The sequence below is a fragment of the Microcaecilia unicolor genome, chromosome 1 (genome assembly GCF_901765095.1).
Source record: "Microcaecilia unicolor chromosome 1, aMicUni1.1, whole genome shotgun sequence".
Taxonomy (NCBI): Eukaryota; Metazoa; Chordata; class Amphibia; order Gymnophiona; family Siphonopidae; genus Microcaecilia; species Microcaecilia unicolor.
The window spans coordinates 672,399,277-672,413,799 of record NC_044031.1 but is presented as its reverse complement, the minus strand read 5'-3'; the positions used below and the strand labels follow the sequence as shown (position 1 = coordinate 672,413,799).

General features: G+C 42.1%; 1 protein-coding gene across 1 annotated transcript in view; it reads left to right on the top strand.

Annotated features, from left to right (window-relative positions):
* The window catches only part of TMEM266 (transmembrane protein 266), a 252,753-nt gene that overhangs the window by 72,197 nt on the left and 166,033 nt on the right, over positions 1-14,523 (top strand). The window lies entirely within an intron of this gene.

Here is a 14,523-nt window from a genome sequence, read left to right as displayed (position 1 = left end):
AAATGCTGCTTCCTTTTTATAGTTGTGGGAGCTAATCGTTCCATATCTCCTTAAAGTATATTTTAACACATTCTCTTTTCTTTAAGAAAAAAATGTTCTAAGTCCAGTGCCTTATGGCTGAGTAGTCTAATCTATATTGTTTTATGGGTATGCCACTGCCTTTTTTATTTGAAAATTTTTTTTAATATTAATGTTTAAAAAAAGAAGAAACAAAATACATTCCCATACACAACCCCCCCCCCCCCCCCCCACACACACACACACACAACAGCCCTTCTCCTTCGGATACATACAAACAACTTTGTAAATATGTGAACAAACATCTCAGAAAACATTACAAAACAAATTCTTAATCTGAGCCCTTGACCCTTAGGACTCCAAACTAATGCCACTGCCTTTAAAAGAATGTTGTCTGACTTTCTCTGACACACTGCAGTTGATACCTTCTTTGGGAGCTTGTTTCCTATGATTAATAGAGAATATTCCCTCTTTTGGGTCATCATGACTTTCATTGTCATGTAGCTTATTTGAACATCAGGCTTTTTTCCCCTCATTTCTCCTTTACATTTGGATTGTAAATTTGTAACAGGACAGGTAGGCTGTCACGGCACATAGGTACATAGGAAAACTGTGGATCTTATTTTTCAAGATAAGTAAATTTTAGACAACAATTTGTTTAAAAATGTATTTATTCAAAAAATTGTTGGGCATTTTCTTTGTTGGACTGATGAGGAAGTTTGTTTGTTTATTTTTTTATTTGTTACATTTGTATCCCACATTTTCCCACCTATTTGCAGGCTCAATGTGGCTTACATTGTACCGTAGTGGCATTCGCCAGTTCCGGAATGAACAAATACAGGTGTTATTGTAGTAGAATAGGTTCATGTAAGGTAGGTATTAGGGGAATTTAGGAAGGAAGAGGGACGTTGGGAGTGTCCATTATGATTTTTGGTTTTGTTGTGTTGCAGGTGCTCAGGCTTTTATGTTGGGTCGGTGGGATATGCCTTTCTGAACAGGATTGTTTTTAGTTCTTTCCAGAAATTTAGGTGGTCGTACGTTGTTTTTACTATTTTTGGCAATGTGTTCCATAGTTGTGCGCTTAAATAGGAAAAGCTGGATGCATACGTTGATTTATATTTGAGTCCTTTGCTGTTTGGGTAGTGAAGATTTAGGAATGTTCGTGCTGAACTTGTTGCGTTTCTGGTTGGTAGGTCTATGAGGTCTGTCATGTATCCCGGGGCTGAGCTGTAGATAATTTTATGAGCCAGGGTGCAGATTTTAAAAGCAATACGTTCTTTGATTGGGAGCCAGTGTAGTTTTTCTCAGAGGGGCTTGGCGCTTTCAGAACGTGATTTTCCAAATATAAGCCTGGCTGCTGTGTTTTGAGCGGTCTGAAGTTAATTTATAATTTGTTCTTTGCAGCCCGCATTGGTTCTGTTGCAGTAGTCTACATGGCGCAGTACCATTGATTGTATCAAGTTACAGAATTATTTCCTTCGGAAAGAATGGTTTCACGCGTTTGAGCTTGCACATTGAGTGAAACATTTTCTTTATGGTAGATTTCGCTTGGTTCTCTAGTGAGAGGTTCTGGTCGATTATTACTCTGAGAAATTTCAGGCTGTCAGCAATAGGAAGGGTATAACCTGGGATGTTTGTTTGTGGGCTTGTATATGTTGTATTGGGATGAGATGATGAGACTGTGTGTTTTTTCTGTGTTGAGTTTTAATTGGAACGCGTTTGCCCATGATTTTGTTGGTGATTTCTGCCAGAACGTGTTTGTAGGGGATATATATTGTGACGTCATCAGCATATATGAATGGGTTAAGGCCTTGAATGGATAAGGACTTGGCTAGAGGGGTCATCATGAGGTTGAAAAGGATCGGTGATAGTGGTGATCCTTGCAGTGATGATATGTTTGTGCTAGCTTTCACTTGATATGTTCTTGTGGGTAGGAAGCCTTTGATCCATTTAAGTATATTTCCGCTGATTCCGAAGTAATCTAGGAGTCTTAGTAATATATTATGGTTGACCATGTCGAATGCACTGGACACGTCAAATTGTAGGAGAAGTATACTTTTACCTCTTGTTATTTCATGCATGAATTTAGTTATGAGAGTAAGTAATACTGTTTCAGTGCTGTGTTGGGGGCGGAATCCTGATTGTGATTCGTGCAGTATTGTGGAATTTCTCTATGTAATCATTTAGTTGTTTGGTTACCAAGCCTTCCATTAATTTGACTGCCAGTGGGATAGATGCTACTGGACGGTAGTTGGTAATGTCATTTGTTTTTTTCTTGTTGTCTTTTGGTATTGGGGAGAGTAGGATGTTACCTTTTTCTTTAGAGCAGGTGCCTTGTTGAAGCATGAAGTTTAAGTGGGATGTGAGGCCTATTATGAAGCAGTGGGGGGCAGATTTTAATAGGTGGCTGGGTCAGGTGTCCAGTTGACAATGACTGTTGGAGTATCTCTTGATCTCTCCTGGGTGACTGTATCGGTGGTGAAGGGAGCGAAATTTGACCAGATTCGGTCCGCAGGGTGGTCACCAGGGGATGGGTCCAGTTCGTTGATGTAGTTTTCGATGTCCGTGTTGTCCTGAGGTAGCGTTTTGCGTAGGTTTGCAATTTTTTCATTGAAGTGTTTAGCAAGGTTGTCTGCAAATGGAATGTCAGTATTGGTTGTGGTGATTGGCATTGTGTCTAGTAGTTTGTTCACGAGATGGTATAGTTTCTTCCTGTCTTTGTAATCTAGCCCTATTTTAGTTTTGTAGTATGGCCTTTTGGTTTGTCTTATTGCGTATTTGTATTTCCTTTGTAATTGTTTCCACGCGTTGAGTGTATGTTCGTCTTTTATTTTTTTCCATGCGCGTTCCAGTTTCCTGGATTGTGTTTTTAATTTTTTCAGTTCAGTTGGAAGTGGAAGAAGCTGTGTAATTTTGTATCTATAGATAGGCGTCTGCTCCTATCTGATGGCCCTTATTAGAATAAGTGAAATAAAAAAAAGTATATATACACATTTCATAAGGAAATTATTTTTGTCACAGCTTATATCCGATTGTGTTTTATAAAGGCAACATATGTGCTGAAGTGCTTTATTATAAAAATCTCAGGGAAAGTAATGCACACGCTTACAAGTGGTTAGTATATTTATATGCGAATATGTGTCACAAAGAATCAGCACATGTGCATATGTGTGCATTTTAGAAAATAAGTGCAGTTCCTATCCCTGGTCTACCTATTTTTGTTCAGGGGACAATTCTATAAACATGCGCATTAAGGTCCAGATTCTATTTAAGGCGCAGCGAGTAGCTTGTATTAAATTGTGCGCATGGCCAATTTTTGCATTCTACTCCAATTGAGTAATGAGCCAATAAGTCATGATTGGTTGATAACCAATTATTACTAATTGGCAATAATTGGAATTTACACACACTTCTTTTTAGGCCCACTCTAAAAAGAGGCACATGTAAATTCCAACTCTCATAGTTGAAAAGGCAGCGCAGCCATGGGAGGAGTGTAGGCATGTCGGAGGTGTCAATCACATTTACACGGGTTGTTATGGTATTCGAGGGGACGTGCGGACATTTAGGCACAGGCATTAAATAGCAATGCCTAAATGTAGGCATATTCCCCCAGCCTGTGCGTTATTCTGTAAACAGTGTCTTGCTGTAGACATGGTTTATAGAATATCGCCATGTGCGTTATTCTGATATGCCTACATTTAAGATGCCTTTTATATAGAATCCAACCCTAAGTGTTAAATTGTCATTTGTATATGCTCACTCAACCACATGTATTCTAGCATGCCACCTAAGCGCTATTCTGCAAATACCCACTTAACTTACATGGAGGGGCATAATCGAACGGGGCGCCCAAGTTGTCATGAGGTCGTCCTTGCAGGGGCGGGGCAACCTGTATTATCGAAACAAGATGGGCGCCCATCTTTTGTTTTGATAATACGGTCGGGGACGCCCAAATCATGAAATTTAGGCCGACCTTAGAGATAGTCGTCCTTAGGTCGTTTTTGAGATGGCCGTCCCCGGTTTTCGGCGATAATGGAAACCGAGGACACCCATCTCAAAAACGACCAAATCCAAGCTATTTGGTCATGGGAGGAGCCAGCATTCGTAGTGCACCGGTCCCCTTCACATGTCGGGACACCAACCAGACACCCTAGGGGGCACTGCAGTGGACTTCACAAATTGCTCCCAACTGCATAGCTCCCTTACCTTCGGTGCTGAGCACTCCAAACTCCCCCCCCCCCCCCACAAAACCCACTCCCCACAACTGTAAACCACTACCATAGCCCTAAGGGGTGAAGGGGGGCACCTACATGTGGGTTTTGGGGGTGGGGGTTGGAGGGCTCAACATTTACCACCACAGGTGTTAACAGGTAGGGGTGGATGGGACTGGGTCCGCCTGCCTGAAGTGCACTGCACCCACTAAAAACTGCTCCAGGGACCTGCATACTGCTCTGATGGAGCTGGGTATGACATTTGAGGCTGGCAAAAAATGTTTTTAAATTTTTTTTAGGGTGGGATGGGGTTGGTGACCACTGGGGGAATAAGGGGAGGTCATCCCCAATTCCCTCCGGTGGTCATCTGGTCAGTTTGGGCACCTTTTCGAGACTTGGTCGTGAAAAAAAATGGCCCAAGTAAAGAAGGCCAAATGCTCGTCAGGGACGCCCTTCTTTTTTTCATTATTGGCCGAGAACGCCCATCTCTAAATCACACCCCCAGTCCCGCCTTCGGTACGGTGCTGAAACGTCCCCATAAATTTTGGTCGCTCCCGCAACGGAAAGCAGTTGAGGACACCCAAAATCGGCTTTTGATTATGCCAATTTGGACGACCCTGAGAGAAGGACGCCCATCTCCCGATTTGTGTTGGAAGATGGGCCTCCTTCTCTTTTGAAAATTCACCTGCTAGTGTGTATTTACAAAGTGGTATGTACAGAGGGGCAGAGAATGGGTGAGACTGTCACTTATATGCGCAACGTACAAAATGTAAGTTACATAAGTACATAAGTATTTATTTATTTGTTACATTTGTATCTCAAGTACCTGGCAAGATCCCAAAACAGTACAATACATTTATGCTACTTATCCTAGAAATAAGCAGTGGATTTTTCCCAAGTCCATTTTATGTTTCAATGGTTTTTATTAACGGCATCAGAAAATACATAAACAAATTAGAACAATAACTAGGATATCCAAACATTGTTCAATACAAAGTTTCTACTGACCTTATGACACATCATTCCGTATCGTTTTTTTTATTAATTTTCCCCCTTCTTCCCCCCCCCCCCCCCCAACTTTCCTTTGTGCCCTCCTTTATGTCCTATGGAGCAACGGGACTCAGAAGTTCAACATATAACTACGGGCTGCAGGGGTCATAGTGTCCCAAAATGGGTTCGATCTCTGTTGGAATCTCTCACCAGGCTTAGAGTCAAAGTCCGTTATAGCCATGCGTTCCATATGCATCAATAGTACCATACAAGTACGCCACTGCTGCCATGTGGGGTATTTACAGGATAACCACTCAGCCAGGATCGTTTGTTTACCCACAATTATAGTTCGTAGTATGAATGCAGTGTATCCTTTCCTGGATTTCGCCCCCAATTTAGGGTGTCCAAAAAGTAATGACGGGTCATAGTGCCATGGTTGACCCCACATTTTGACAGCATAGGCTATGATCAGTTTCCAAAATTTCTGAATTCCAATTCAAGTCCAAAACATGTGGCCTACAGTTGCTCCAGAAGTACCACACTTTGCACAGTCCCCCCAGGGTGAGAGTCCCATATAAAAGGCTCTCGTTGGTGGTATGTGCAGACGTAAGACCATCTTATATTGTAGTTCCCAGTGTATGGCAAAAGCTGTGACTCGCCGTATCTGCAAGATGTGGGATTTTATCTGCTGTGTCGTGACTGTCACCTGTAAGTCTACTGTCCACATGTGTGCCAGTCTATGATATTCCAGTTCTGGCGCCGTGTCCCGTATGTGTCTGTGGTGGTATGACATCGGCACTCTTTGTTGCGATTCTAGAGAAAAAGCGGACGATAGTTCTTCTTGCACGTCCTCGGTCAGCGAAGTCCATGGGAGGGATGAGATGTAATGGCTTAGCTGTCCATAGTGGAATCTGTCCCTTTCCAGCAGGGTGTATTCATTTTGTAAGTCTGAAAAGGAGCGAATATGTCCTTCCCTAGTCACCACCTGTAACAAGTATACAATGCCCCTGCGCTTCCATTTCTGAAACACCCAAGTCCATTTTAATAATGGTCTATGGACTTTTCCTTTAGGAAGCCATCCAAACCTTCTTAAAACCCCACTAAGCTAACCGCTTTTACTACATTCACTGGCAACGAATTCCAGAATTTAATTACACGTTAAGTGAAGAAATATTTTCTCTGATTCATTTAAAATGTACTACTTTGTAGCTTCATTGTGTGCCCCCTAGTCTTAGTATTTTTGTTAAGAGTAAACAAACGATTCACGTCTACCTGTTCCACTCCACTTAATATTTTATATACCTCTATCATATCTCCCCTCAGCTGTCTTTTTCTCCAAGCTGAAGAGCCCTGGCCACTTTAGCCTTTTCTTGTAGGGAAGTCGTCCCATCCCCTTTATCATTGTTGTTGCCCCTCTATGTACCTTTTCTTGTTCCACTATATCTTTTTTGAGATGCGGCGACCAGAATTGAACACAATATTGGAGGGGCAGTCGCACCGTGGAGCGATACAAAGGCATTCTAATGCCCTCACTTGTTTTCCATTCCTTTCCTAATAATACCTAACATTCTATTTGCTTTCTTAGCGGCTTCACACTGAGCAGAGGGTTTCAATGTATCATCAATGATGATTCCTAGACCTCTTTCTTGGTCGGTGACTCTTAATGTGGAACCTTGCATTACATAACTATAATTTAGGTTCCTCTTTCACACATGTGTCACTTTGCACTTGCTCACGTTAAACGTCATCTCCCATTTAGACACCCAGTCTCCCAGTCTCGTAAGGTCCTCTTGTAATTTTTCATAGTCCTCTTACAATTTAACAACTTTGAATAACTTTGTGTCGTCAGCAAATTTAATTACCTCTCTAGTTACTCCCATCTCTAGATCATTTATAAATATGTTACAAAGCAGCGGTCCCAGCACAGACCCCCGGGGAACCCCACTATCTACCCTTCTCCATTGAGAATACTGACCATTTAACCCTACTCTCTGTTTTCTTTTAACCAGTTTTTAATCCATAATAGGATGCTACCACCTATCCCATGACGTTTCATTTTCCTCTGGAGTCTTTCATGAGGTACTTTGTCAAACGTCTTTTGAAAATCCAGATACACAATATTGACCGGTTCTCTCCCACATTTTCCTCTGTCATTAGTACCCACATGTACCAAGATAGCCGGCTCTTCCCCAGCACTATCTAAAATCCTATCTAGGTGACACGTGAGGTCCGTCACCTTTGCACCAGGCAGGCAAGTGACCAGGCGATCCTCACTTCCACCAGCCACCCAGCTATCTACATGCTTAATAATCGAATCACCAACTACAACAGCTGTCCTAACCCTTCGCTCCTGGGCAGTAGCTCCTGAAGACATATCCTCTGTGCGAGAGGATATTGCATCCTCTGGTGTGCTGGTCCTGGCTACAGGATTACTTCCAGCTGCACCAGGATGATGCTCTCCTATTAGAAGACCTCCCTCCTCCAAGGCAGCACAGAGGCTGCCAGATTGGAGGTGGGACTTCTCTACAGCGTCCCTGTAGGCCTTTTCTATGTACCTCTCTGTCTCCCTCTCAGCTCCTCCAAGTCTGCTGCTCTAGCCTCAAGAGAATGGACTCGTTCTCTGAGAGCTAGGAGTTCTTTGCATTGAGCACACACTTATGACCTCTCACCAAGTGGGAGATAATTATACATGTGACACTCAATGCAAAAGGCTGGATAGCACCCCTCTCGCTGCTGAACTACTGTCTGCATCTTAGTATTATAGAGTTGTTTAATTAAAACTTCTTAAGGTGCTAGGGATATCAGATGAATATAAAGAGCCTTAAGATTGGTATAATTTAGTGTTTGCTTCTCAGAAACTAATTAAATAATTAAAACTCTAATGAAAACTCCCCTCTTGTTGTCCTAATTAGAATAATTGACTATAAATGAAGAGTTGAGCTAGGGTTAGGTGGGAGTTGAGGAGGGTGGGTGGGTATGAGGACTTAACTAGGTCCTGTTGTGCCTTCTAGAGACTATCTGTTATGCTATGGCAGAAAATTTAAGTTTTAAAACTGTGGGGGAAAGGGTATGGTCTTTCCCAGTATGGCACTACTTATGTACTTATGAGTGTAGCTAATACTGCTTCTTGTTAAAAAAATTTCTAACTTACAATTCCTCTTTTAAACCCAATCTTTAAGTTACCAAGCACAGAATAAAATAATGTCACCCACAGAAATGCCCTCTCCTCGCCAAACTTCTCAGAAAGAAAGTTAAGTGGGATCTTTCCTCTCTATATAGTTTGGATTCTAAGGAGCCTGTTTCAAGCAAACCCTTTGAAGCTAACCCTGCAATCAGGTTGCCCTTTTAGGACAGTTTAAGGTCAGTAGAAGTACTACCTCTCCAGCAGGCAAGAATAGAAAATAACTTTCTTGTAGGACAGTTTAACCCTTGCTACTATCTTTTTTTATACTCTTGGCTGTTAAATTTCTACTTCTAGAGAATGTTTCAGTTTAAAACTATGGGGGAAAGGGTTGTACGCTATGGAAACTAGTTAAAATGCTTGCTTCTATCTCTCTTATTTTTATATTTTTTCTAAGACTGAACTAGGTCCTGCTGTGCCTTCTAGAGACTATCTGATAATGCTGTGGTAGAAAATTTTAAGTTTTAAAACTATGGGGAAAAGGGTATGGAGACTAGCTAATAAAGTTTGCTTTTTTTTTTGTTTGTGTTTATCAATATCCTACAATTCCTCTTTTATTTTTTTTTTAATTTATTTTATTGAGTTTTAACAAACATAAATCACAATTATGCATGATAATACACAAATCGGAAATTTTCACAATTACATTAAATTTTCAAGGCAAGATTCAACTTAAATATCGCCCACCAGTTAAAGAAATTGGTCCAAGATGGAAGATTATATACTATAATCTAAAAGCAAATTTATAGGAAATAAACAATAAATGATGCACCCGTCCCGGGTAATTCCTCCTAGCTCGATAAACAGTGAACATATGGGACTATACCTTTACATTTACTACTTCCCTACTTACTAGAAATTCCTCCAGCTGATTGGGGTCAAAGAATTGAAATTGTTTAGACTGAAACACAATTCTGCATATACAAGGAAATTTCAGTAGGAAACTAGCTCCTTTTGCCACAGTGCTTGTACACAAAGCCAAAAAGGCCTTGCGTCTCTTTTGGGTTTCTCTCGATAGATCCGGGTAAATTCTTATTTTAGACCCCAAAAAACTTGAATCTAAATGTCTCAGTGAAAGTCTCAATACTGCGTCCCTATCTAATTCCAAAGCAAATGAGACCAATAAAGTTGCCCTCTTTGTCACAACCTCCAAAGATGATTCCAAGAAGGCAGTCAGATTCATCTCTCTGCCATCCTGAGAAGTTGCTCCTGTTACACGAGGTGTATCAGTTTGTAAATAAAAAGTTCAAGTTATGGGTGGCAGAGAGGAGTCTGACATACCCAAAATTTCAACAAGGTATTTCTTCACCATTTGTACCGGTGTAATCAAAGGTGAGCTGGGAAAATTTATTAGTCTTAAATTTAGTCTTCGAGACTGATTTTCAAGATGTTCCAACCTTCTAGAAGTAAAGTTCTTGTCTTTAAACAATGTCTGACCCACCAGTTCCAGTTTAGAAGTTCTTTCAGCAAGAGCTTTTACTTCCATGGTTTGAGAATCAGTCTTTTCCAATAAAGATAGTGCAGTTTCAGATAAAGTCTTTATAATTGCTGTGTTCTTAACTACTAGAGATTGCAGGGAAGTATGTGTTGTAAAAGTCAAGTCCCAAAGTGAGTCTAAAGTCACTAAGGCCGTTTTTTTCAAATTACCCGTTTGAAACTCAGGAAGTGGTGCTTTAGCCGCCTGCTCCAAAATACTCACTGTCTGTGGTAACAGCACAGGAGACGATGACCCTATCCTCCAGGGTAGCATTTTCTGAAATGCTACCTGTGCCACGCGCAGGGCCCAAGAGACAGGCAGAGCTCCAGAGTCTCAATGCGTGGATGAGACGATGGTGCAGGGAGGAGGGCTTTAGATTTGTTAGGAACTGGGCAACATTCTGGGGAAGGGGGAGCCTATTCCGAAAGGATGGGCTCCATCTTAACCAGAGTGGGACCAGGCTGCTGGCATCGGCGTTTAAGAAGGAGATAGAGCAGCTTTTAAACTAGAAATGGGGGGAAGGCCGACAGTCGCTCAAAAGAGCATGGTTCGGGATAAGGTATCTTTCAAAGATATCACCATAACAGGGAAGATAGAGTATCCTGATAGTGAGGTTGCAAAAGAGATTGTAGTAGATCGGGTATCTTTAAATAACAATAAAAATCAGACAAAAGATTGCCAATTAATACTGTCAAGTACTAAGCATGATGTACTTAGGAACAACAAACATAGTTTGAAATGTCTATATGCGAATGCCAGGAGCCTAAGAAATAAGATGGGGGAGTTGGAATATATTGCACTAAATGAAAAATTAGATATAATAGGCATCTCTGAGACCTGGTGGAAGGAGGATAACCAGTGGGACACTGTCATACCGGGGTACAAATTATATCGTAGTGATAGGGTGAATCGGATTGGTGGAGGGGTAGCATTGTATATTAACGAGAGCCTTGAATCAAATAGATTGAAAATTCTGCAGGAAACAAAACACTCCTTGGAATCACTGTGGATTGAAATTCCATGTGCAAAGGGGAAAAGGATAGTGATAGGAGTGTACTACCGTCCGCCTGGCCAGGACGAACAGACGGATGCGGAAATGTTAAAGGAAATCAGGGACGCAAACAAACTGGGCAACACAATAATAATGGGGGATTTCAATTACCCGCATATAGACTGGGTTAATGTAACATCTGTACACGCAAGGGACATAAGATTTCTTGATGAAATCAAGGACAGCTTCATGGAACAGCTAGTTCAGGAGCCGACAAGAGAAGGAAAAATACTAGACTTAGTCCTTAGTGGTGCTCATGATCTAGTGCAGGGGGTAACGATATGAGGGCCGCTTGATAACAGTGATCATAATATGATCGGTTTTGATATTGGCATTGAAGGAAGTGAAACTAGGAAATCAAGTACGCTAGCGTTTAACTATAGAAAAGGTGATTACGACAAAATGAGAAAAATGGTGAAAAAAAGACTGAAAGGAGCAGCTCGCAGAGTAAAAAACTTGCATCAGGCGTGGATGCTGTTTAAAAACACCATCCTGGAGGTTCAGGACAAATATATTCCACGTATTAGAAAAAAGGGAAAAAAGACTAAACGTCAGCCGGCGTGGCTAAACAGTAAGATAAAGGAAATCATTAGAGCCAAAAAACAATCCTTCAGAAAGTGGAGAAGAGAACCAACTGAAAGTAACAGGATAGATCATAAGGAATGCCAAGCCAAATGCAAAGCGGAGATAAGGAGGGCAAAAAAGGACTTTGAGAAGAAATTAGCGTTGGAAGCAAAAATACATAGTAAAAATTTTTTTAGATACATTAAAAGCAGGAAACCGGCCAAAGAGTCGGTTGGGCCGCTGGACGAAAATGGTGTTAAAGGGGCGATCAAGGAGGACAAAGCCGTAGCGGAGAAATTAAATGAATTCTTTGCTTCGGTCTTCACCGAGGAGGATTTGGGGGGGGACACCGGTGCCGGAAAGAATATTTGAAGCGGGGGAGTCGGAGAAACTAAACAAATTCTCTGTAACCTTGGAGGATGTAATGGGTCAGTTCAGCAAGCTGAAGAGTAGTAAATCACCGGGACCTGATGGTATTCATCCCAGAGTATTAATAGAACTAAAAAATGAACTTGCGGAGCTACTGTTAGAAATATGCAATCTGTCCCTAAAATCGAGTGTAGTACCGGAAGACTGGAGGGTAGCCAATGTTACTCCGATTTTTAAGAAGGGTTCCAGAGGAGATCCGGGAAATTATAGACCGGTGAGTCTGACGTCGGTGCCGGGCAAGATGGTGGAGGCTATTATTAAGAATAAAATTGCAGAGCATATACAAAAACATGGACTGATGAGACAAAGTCAGCACGGATTTAGTGAAGGGAAGTCTTGCCTCACTAATCTAATGCATTTTTTGAGGGGGTAAGCAAACATGTGGACAATGGGGAGCCGGTTGATATTGTATATCTGGATTTTCAGAAGGCGTTTGACAAAGTGCCGCACGAAAGACTCCTGAAGAAATTGCAGAGTCATGGAATCGGAGGTAGGGTATTATTATGGATTAAGAACTGGTTGAAAGATAGGAAGCAGAGAGTAGGATTGCGTGGCCAGTATTCTCAGTGGAGGAGGGTAGTTAGTGGGGTCCCGCAGGGGTCTGTGCTGGGTCCGTTGCTTTTTAATGTATTTATAAATGACCTAGAGATGGGAATAACTAGTGAGGTAATTAAATTCGCCGATGACACAAAATTATTCAGGGTCGTCAAGTCGCAGGAGGAATGTGAACGATTACAGGAGGACCTTGCGAGACTGGGAGAATGGGCGTGCAAGTGGCAGATGAAGTTCAATGTTGACAAGTGCAAAGTGATGCATGTGGGTAAGAGGAACCCGAATTATAGCTACGTCTTGCAAGGTTCCGCGTTAGGAGTTACGGATCAAGAAAGGGATCTGGGTGTCGTCGTCGATGATACGCTGAAACCTTCTGCTCAGTGTGCTGCTGCGGCTAGGAAAGCGAATAGAATGTTGGGTGTTATTAGGAAGGGTATGGAGTCCAGGTGTGCGGATGTTATAATGCCGTTGTATCGCTCCATGGTGCGACCGCACCTGGAGTATTGTGTTCAGTACTGGTCTCCGTATCTCAAAAAAGATATAGTAGAATTGGAAAAGGTACAGCGAAGGGCGACGAAAATGATAGTGGGGATGGGACGACTTTCCTATGAAGAGAGGCTGAGAAGGCTAGGGCTTTTCAGCTTGGAGAAGAGACGGCTGAGGGGAGATATGATAGAAGTGTATAAAATAATGAGTGGAATGGATCGGGTGGATGTGAAGCGACTGTTCACGCTATCCAAAAATACTAGGACTAGAGGGCATGAGTTGAAGCTACAGTGTGGTAAATTTAAAACGAATCGGAGAAAATTTTTCTTCACCCAACGTGTAATTAGACTCTGGAATTCGTTGCCGGAGAACGTGGTACGGGCGGTTAGCTTGACGGAGTTTAAAAAGGGGTTAGATAGATTCCTAAAGGACAAGTCCATAGACCGCTATTAAATGGACTTGGAAAAATTCCGCATTTTTAGGTATAACTTGTCTGGAATGTTTTTACGTTTGGGGAGCGTGCCAGGTGCCCTTGACCTGGATTGGCCACTGTCGGTGACAGGATGCTGGGCTAGATGGACCTTTGGTCTTTCCCAGTATGGCACTACTTATGTACTTATGTACTTATGACCCTTTCGGATTTTCAAGGCTGGCATCAACCTGATCTAAACTTGTCTCCGAAAGGCTCCCTCCCTGGTCTCTCCGAGGTCCATTCCGGGCTGGAGTACAAGGGCTCTGACGGAGACTTTGGCTTCCTGGTTGCGGGGGAGCCTCACGTTCGATGGGGCTCAGGAAACCCTATCTGCACTGTCGAAGAGCGCCGAAGCGCCAACATCCTCGAGCGGAGAAATATTTCTCCAGGGACCCTTCGCGACTCCATAGTCCTCTATTTTCGTCTGACGAAGCTGGTTTACCCCGTCAGGGAGAGAGGGATTCTCCCTGACTTTGCCTCGCCGTTTTCCCATGCCGTGGGACAGGTAAGGAACCTGCTTTGCAGAGTTAATAGAAAGAAAAGGAGGCACGTCTGGTAGCGCGTCTCAGACCGCGGCCATCTTGGAACGGTGCTCAAGGCTCACTCAAGCCTTCACAATTTCTCTTTTAAACCCAATCTTTAAGTTACCAAGCACAGAATAAAATAATGTCACTTACCCACAGAATTGTCCTCTCCTCTCAGAACTTTGGTTGGTGTAAGTACTCTTGCTTAAATGTTAAGCACTTATATACCCGATTTTACACTAGTCATCTACAAAGGAATTAGGTTCCTTCTTTCCTAATCTAATCTAATCTAATCTAATCTTTGCACTTACATACCACCTCTTCCCTGGAATCAGAGCCTGAAGTGGTTTACAAAGTAAATGGAAGAGTTAGCAGAGCAAAAAATAACAATTAAAGATAACATTTAAAAATTAAGCATCATTGTCTAAAAAGAGTAAAGTTTTTAAGTTTCTACAAAATAGAAGGTAGGAGTTATATAGAATGGAAGAGAGTTCCATACAGAAACCGCCCTATAGGAGAATTGATTGTTCCAGAATCCTTTTAAAACGAATTGCTTGGAAGAAGGAAA